This window comes from Octopus bimaculoides, chromosome 23, assembly GCF_001194135.2.
Source record: "Octopus bimaculoides isolate UCB-OBI-ISO-001 chromosome 23, ASM119413v2, whole genome shotgun sequence".
Lineage (NCBI taxonomy): Eukaryota > Metazoa > Mollusca > Cephalopoda > Octopoda > Octopodidae > Octopus > Octopus bimaculoides.
The window spans coordinates 35,733,816-35,741,387 of NC_069003.1; the positions used below are offsets into that span (position 1 = coordinate 35,733,816).

At 33.5% G+C, this 7,572-nt stretch overlaps 1 protein-coding gene across 3 annotated transcripts in view; it reads left to right on the forward strand.

Moving 5' to 3' along the window:
- LOC106882622 (protein Wnt-9a) overlaps nt 1-7,572 on the forward strand; it is a 277,020-nt gene that overhangs the window by 134,839 nt on the left and 134,609 nt on the right. The gene's annotated exons all lie outside the window — the stretch shown is intronic.

The window sequence follows — 7,572 nt, forward strand, 5'->3', positions numbered from 1 at the left end:
ATATATATATATATATATTATATTGTATCATATATATAGTATATATGTGTGTGTGTGTGTCTTTGTATATGTATATATGTACACGCACACACACATACATATATCCATGCATATATAACCATTGTAAGCATATACTATATTAACAGATGTTTCGCACAGTTAGGGAGGAGAAAAGAAATATGAAGCATTCAATTATGTGTATGGATAGGAATAAAAAGTCAAGTTTGAGTGGGGCACACTTTGACGGTTACATCAAAGTATATAATTGTGGTGAGGGTGCTGTGACAGTATTTTGTATTTTGCTCTTGATGTAAAGCAGTTTTTCACTTGTGAGAAATAGGGAGGGAAGTATATAACAAGACTGTATTTTTTAAACTTATACAATATATTTTTCCTATTATAATGAATTATATAATATTGTGGAAAGCATTACTATTGTATTAAAGCTAACGTAAAGTTGGGCTGTATAATACAGGACGCCAAAAGTTTTGTTCAGTAGAAATACACAAGATGCTGTTTTGATTGCAAGCGTCCACGTAGAAAACATCTACCCCTTGTGTACTGAAAGTTGCTACTACTATGTATATTAGTTTTGTGTGGGACATCTTTGCAAAGTAAAATTATTTGTTCGATAGTTTTTAATTAAAATGTTATAATGGTAGTATTATATAATGTCTGTATAGAGTTATATATAGTATAATCTGTATGCATTTTTGAAAAGTGTTAGAAAATAGAAAATTGTAAATAAGGTTATGGATAATTTCATTTGATATTAATGCGAAATAATTACAACACAATTCATAATACTCTTTTATTTCTTGAAACAGATTAAATAGCATAAACTAATATTGACAATTTAAGAAAAATATATCGAAATGTTAATACAATGGTATAGATTATGAAAAGGAATAATAGATAGTACCTTTAACGTGTGAGATGAAAGAAAGAAATCTGTTACGTATATGTGATTATATATTAAAATGAGTAACTTTCCCAAACAAGATAACTGTATCTATTGAGGTCATCTGATAAATACATTCCATTCTTGAAGTTCATTATTACATACAATGCAAAATGTGTTCAACTTCACCAAACCAATACTTTAGAATTAATATCAATATAAGGTAAATAATTATAAGAGTGTATATTTGAATATGTTGCTGTGTATTTTCATAAATAGAAATGAGTGCAGTCATTTATGTGCAGACACATGCACAAAAATGACACTGCCGATAAATATTTTCTCCCTTTAAACCATCGCATGCAGATATTTTTATGTATAAATGAAATTATAATTGAATAAAACAAAATAAGTTATATTTAAAAGTGCCTCATTAGAGATAACGAAATAGCGAACGGGTATGACAAGCGTCCGGAATGAGTAAGATCTTCACAGTGTAAAAGATTTATTTATGAAAGTAAGTCATATCTACCGAACCTCGGTATGCCGCTTAAACGTGTGATCAGCCATTAGAACACCCTTATAATACGAAGGCATTTCAGCAATATGGTAATCCCTTGAGCTTACAAAGACTACTCCCTCCTCTGAATTTCTATAGCTCTTTCGTTTTAGCTTTCCCGTTACCGCTTTGAATACATATTTGTGTGTTTGGGTGCTAATGTGTAAGCTAGCTCTCTTTGCTTTCACTGCCACTACCATGTTGAATTGTATCCTGTTCCCTCTATTATTATCTCTACGTGCTGTATACTTTTGCATCAACCTTCATTTCAATAATTACTGAAACACATTGTGAACTAACGTTCTTCCTTATTTTCTTTTCTTATTTAAACAGACTTCAAGTCTTAGAAGACTATGAATATTAAAACTACTGTTAATATTTAATAACAAATAACTAATTGCATAATGCTCAAGTGTTTGATTACTTACTAAAGTGACACTTATTTTCATAAACTTTATATCAGAAAGTGTTAATATTTTCTCCAAAATGTCTAAAGATTTAATTATGTATATCCATTTTACTATCAGTTATAATAATCACGCGTTAAAAATATGTGCAGTTAAATGGATGGGAAATTATGAACATACGGTACAAGGCAAATTAAATTTTCAAAATATGCTACCAAACAATACACCAATAAAGAGGACTATGCATGGTCGCTCGACCTGCTAGAAATAGCAGACAAATTTCTTAAATTAGTCCCTACCTTTTTAAAAAGGACATATTGGATGATGTGATTCTAGGTGCATGGTGGCTGTGAAACAGACTGTGGTCACGAGGGGAATACCTATGATCATAGGTCTTCACGATAAGGGATGACCTTGTGTTAAGCAACAACCAAGGATTTCTCTCTATGGTCGCCCGGTCTAGTAGAAATAGCAGCCAAATATCCCTCAAATTGTACTCCACTCTTAAAAAAAGAAAAGATACATTCGATAATGAAGTTCAAGATGTCTGAAAAAGAAAGGATGATCACTGCTAAACAACAGCAACATTTATTGATAGCCAATATAAGTAATGTACGACGTGAGGCAAATATATTGTTTGCTTATTAGATCTATATTTATTTGTGTATTTTGTTTTAGTGAAACTAAATTTCATATAAATCTGCCCTCATATAGATACTTATCATTGTTAAGATAACGTGTTATATTGTGATTGTTCATATGTTTTAAATCTTTAAAATCCTAATCCGGTATTATCTTATTATTAGGTAGCATATAAGGCAGCAAACTGGCAGAATTGTTAGTGCGCCTGGCAAAGTGCTTAGCGGCATTTCGTCCGTTGCTACGTTCTGAGTTCAATTTCCACCGAGGTCGACTTATCCTTTCATCCTTTTGGGGATCGATAAATTAAGTACCAGTTAAACACTGGGGTCGATGTAATCGACTAAGTTTCCTCTCGCCAAATTTCAGGTTTTGTGCTTTTAGTAGAAAGGATTATTAGATTGCATGAACAAATGCAAATAGTAGCACTTGTATACGTTTATTTAAAAATCTTGTATTTCTTTAATAAACATAAATGAAATTTCATTCTGAAATTTTAGAAAAAAAGCTAAAATCATTATATACATCAATTAGAGTCAAACTGTCTTATTTTCCCATTAAGTTTTCCGCTATCAGATAATATTTTTAGTAATTATCAAGATAATTCCTTATGTAATTTCGATATGTACATTTTAAAAAATTTACAATACGCAGACTTTGTTTTTGATTTAAAAATATACAAACGCTGATCATCAAGAACGTTTAGTTTGGTTTCCTACTAATGAACGTTTAGTTTGGTTTCCTACTAATGAACGTTTAGTTTGGTTTCCTACTAATGAACGTTTAGTTTGGTTTCCTACCAATGCTTCTTGAAATTTACGATTTAAAACAACATATTGTCTTTGAATTACGTTTGTCTCCTGCGTACTGTCTTTGTAAGGAAGAAGGTTTGTTATGCAGCAGGGTTTGACCGAGACGATGCCGCTGTAAACTAAAGGCATTTGCGTCCGTCACTTCTGAATGCATTTCTCACCGTGGCGGACTCTCTGGAAAGATTAAAATAAGTAAATCAATTAGTGTAGGGTACTGCTATTTTACTCATTCAATTAAATAAGGATTAAATAAAATAAGGATTAAATAGAATAAGGATTAAATAAAGTAAGGATTAAATATAATCAAAGTATTAAACTTATTATCGTTGAAAAACACAGGAAGTAATAGGAATTGTGAGTTCCAATGAGATATTTGAAATCAACAGTCCTTAACTTTACGTGAGTTGAAAGATTTATGAAGCATGAGACATTGCAAAACACATCTATTTATTAAAGAAGCATACCTGTTCATACAAACATAATATATATGATTTGAATATTTGAAATTGTTGATAGAGTATTGTTGGTATTTTGCTCACTAATGTTCTCAGATTACTAAACATCTCCTCAAGATACACCATGAAGAGAACCGGTGAAAGTAATCGTTGTGCAAACGGTGTTATGTGATAATTTCCCACCCCGCATTCTTTCCGCGTAAGCAAACAGGAGTCTTATCACTTGTACGCTGCCGGATTTCAAAAGTGGCTTAATCGTTTCGAGCAAAAGGTTATTTAATGTCTTTTTCCGTCTTAGTGTCATAAATAACAGCCTATTCTATAGTGTTTTATAAGCTTCAATGTTTTTACGGCGCTGCTCTTCGTCCTCTCATCAAACGCACTATTATACCTGCTCACAAAACATCTTGGCTTTAAAATGGATCCAGAAGTATCACCATTTTATATATCAACCATATAAGAAAAGCAATTGGACCTCATTACCCCATTTTCCATAGACATTGGACTGAAAGTTGATGAATCAAAATGTGTATTTTTGACAGTAAGACGCGGAAAAGTAGTGCCTCCCTCTGAAAACCTTAAAATGAGCTGCTTGACAATACAACCTCTACATCAGGTGACAATTATAGGTATCTTGGACAAGATGAGAATGTCAGACATGATGGTCCTATAAATAAGGAGAGGAACAGGAATGAAAACCCCAGAAGAGTGAAGAGAAATTGGTCGTCAGAACTCAGCTTACAAATAAATTGCAGCGCATATCATGCACTTATATTTGCCTGTCCTTTGCAGTGCGTCCTCACACTTATGTTTGGCCTTTCGAACTAGTCACTACAAGAACTCAATGAGATAGATGTCCGAACTCGCAAGTTGCTCAGTTTTACACGAAATTTCAACATTAATGGAGCTGCAGACAGTCTATACTTCCCACGCATCGATGGTGGTCGTAGTCTCAAATCTGTATTGACGTCATACGAAGCACGTATTGTGACACTGAAACAACATCTGCAACAGAGGAAAGAGACCAGTAACTATCTTGCCAAATTTTTCGTCCATTAAATTAATGACGTAATTAGAATAGCTAATGAAATTGAGGATATGTATGAAATAAGAGCTGATACAGGGCTCTCCCCACGAAGCATTGGTAAAATCTATTTATCAGAAGAAAATTTTTAAAGATGAACGAATTCACTGAGAAGGCAGTACAGGGCTACTTAGCACGAATATGACGAAACATGTACTGGATTGATCATGTTAAATGCTTGGCATGGAGCACCAACAAGTTTATGACATACCATTTTGACGGCTACCTCCATGCAATTCAAGAACAAGAGATCCCAACCAAGTATCTACAGCATCACAGGCAGAAAACTTTGACAGACATGTAGACTGTGCAAGACAAAGACTAAATGCATCAATCACATTATTGTCAACTGTAATAAAATGTCTTTCAGACACTCCCGTAATACAGTAGCCATGTAGGTCTATAAGGGGATAACAAAAAAGAAAATAGCTACAGAGGAAGTTGACGATTTGAAAGAATATTCAAAAGAATATTGGTGGAACCTAAATATTAAAACAGCCACCAAGTTAGAACACAAGCAGCCAGATATTATTTTGTGGGATCGCAAGGAAAAGTTACGTTCTATTTGTGGAAATGATCTGCCTTCAGGAGACCAATGTTGTTTGAAAAATACAAGTGAAAGAGGACATTTATGAACCTTTAATAAGGTGTTTGCATATCCACTAGCCAACATACATTTTCAGTTTCATATCCATTGTTACTGGAGTGACAGGATACGTACATACTAATCCGTCTGGAGCAAAGTATGACTGAACATTTTTCAATGTTTCTATCCTTGGCATCATATTTCACACCCCAGAATAAACCACATTTCCATGTAGTGTTCGTTATTTTCATGCATTTATGCATTTAATTCGTATTTCTTAGTCTGACAGAATCGTTAGTACGCCGGACAAATTTCGTAGTAGCATTTTGCCCGGCTTTGCACTGTGAGTCTATGAAATAAATAGCAATTGAGCACTGATGTTGATGTAATCGACTAGCTCCCTCCACCAAAATTTCAGCCTTTGTGCCGGTTTGTTATTAATGACAAGGAGCCGTTCCGTTTCGCTACAATCTGAAACTGTGTATAACAATTATTTTGTGAGTTGTTACGTGACACCATATTTGTAATGAAGTAAATATAGTCAGAAGTAAACTCATAAATGAATATCCTGCATGATTTCTCATTCGTTACTATTAGATTTACTTTAAATTAATGAAACACTTGAGAAACGTGTAAATTTTGCATATTCTTCTCTCATTTAATTTTGTGGCAAAATATCAAATTACTATCGCTAACAAAAACAATGACTAAACCGGTAAAATTATATGCCTAACGACTTGTGATATCATATGCTAATTTCCTATTTTCATTTCTCATCACCTATAAGGCGGCTAAGGTGGCGAGCTGAAAGAATCGTTGACATGCCGGACATAATGCTAAGCGGCATTTCGCCCGTTGCTACGTTCTGAGTTCAAATTCCGCCGGGGTCGACTTTGCTTTTCATCCTTTCGGGGTCGAGCTGAGCACTGGTATCGATATAATCGACTTTCCTTCTTCTTCAAAATTTCAGGCCTTGTGCCTATAGCGGAAAGGGTTATTTATAGCGCGGCTAGCTAGCAGATTTGTTAGTGTTGGAAAAAATTTAGTTGCAGCATTTATTCCGGTTATTTGCGTTCTGTGTTCAAATCTCGCCATTTCATCCTCTCGTAGTTGTTATAATAATGTAAAAGTCAAGCACTGGATTCACTGGTATCGATAAATCCCCTTTCCCAAAAATTACTGGCGTTGTGCTGAAATCAGAAATCATTGCTCATTATTTATCTAGTTAATATTCATGGGAAAAACATATCTTATGACATCAGTTTACCTCCTCTTAGTATCAATATAACTGCTATTTAGCTTTATTTACTAGTAAATTAGATAAATCAATACTTATCCTTAACCTCACCGTACCTCAACATTCTGAATTCAAATCCTCTAGGCTAATTAAAAGTGACATACCAGGATACAGTCATTCGACTATATTTCACTCGACTCCTAGAAGCTGACCATCTGCCCAGGCAAATTTAACCATTATCAAACCATTATAGTAAATAATGACCTTGGAAAAGATGAACTTTGTAACTTCTCTATATCTTCATCTAAAATGTTTCAGGTTATGAATGAGAAAGAATTAGTAATTCTGCTGGGACGTAGAGCAAAGGTTAACCCTAAACTATTGTCAAAGTCTCAGTTAACCCTAAACTACTTCTTGTCTACTAAAGCTGTTTTTACACATTGTCAAATGATTCAATACTCAACATTTAAGACACTATCCTATTCGAATGTATCGATTCTTATATTGAGCAACATTTTGAATACAATTCTAGTGCAAAATTAGGATAATCTTCTTGAATATTTTCCTAAAAATACCATCAAAGATTCTTTTAGGAATAAAAGTTTACCAGCTGTTACTATTATACTTAAACTCATTAAGATATAGAAATAAAAGAAGGCTGCGTTTCCTCCATCCTTTTTTGTTGTTGTTGCTGCAGCTGCTTCTCTATCAATTAACGATGTTCGTAATACCGTAACTAATATAAATCCTTTCTGAAATAAAATTATAGCTGGCATGTGTTTCTAAGACATGAAGTCTATACAACAAGGAAAAGTACTTATCTAGAAATTGTTCATAAACTTCATACACATAATAATGTTCACTCATAATAATCCTCTCTCATCATATATAT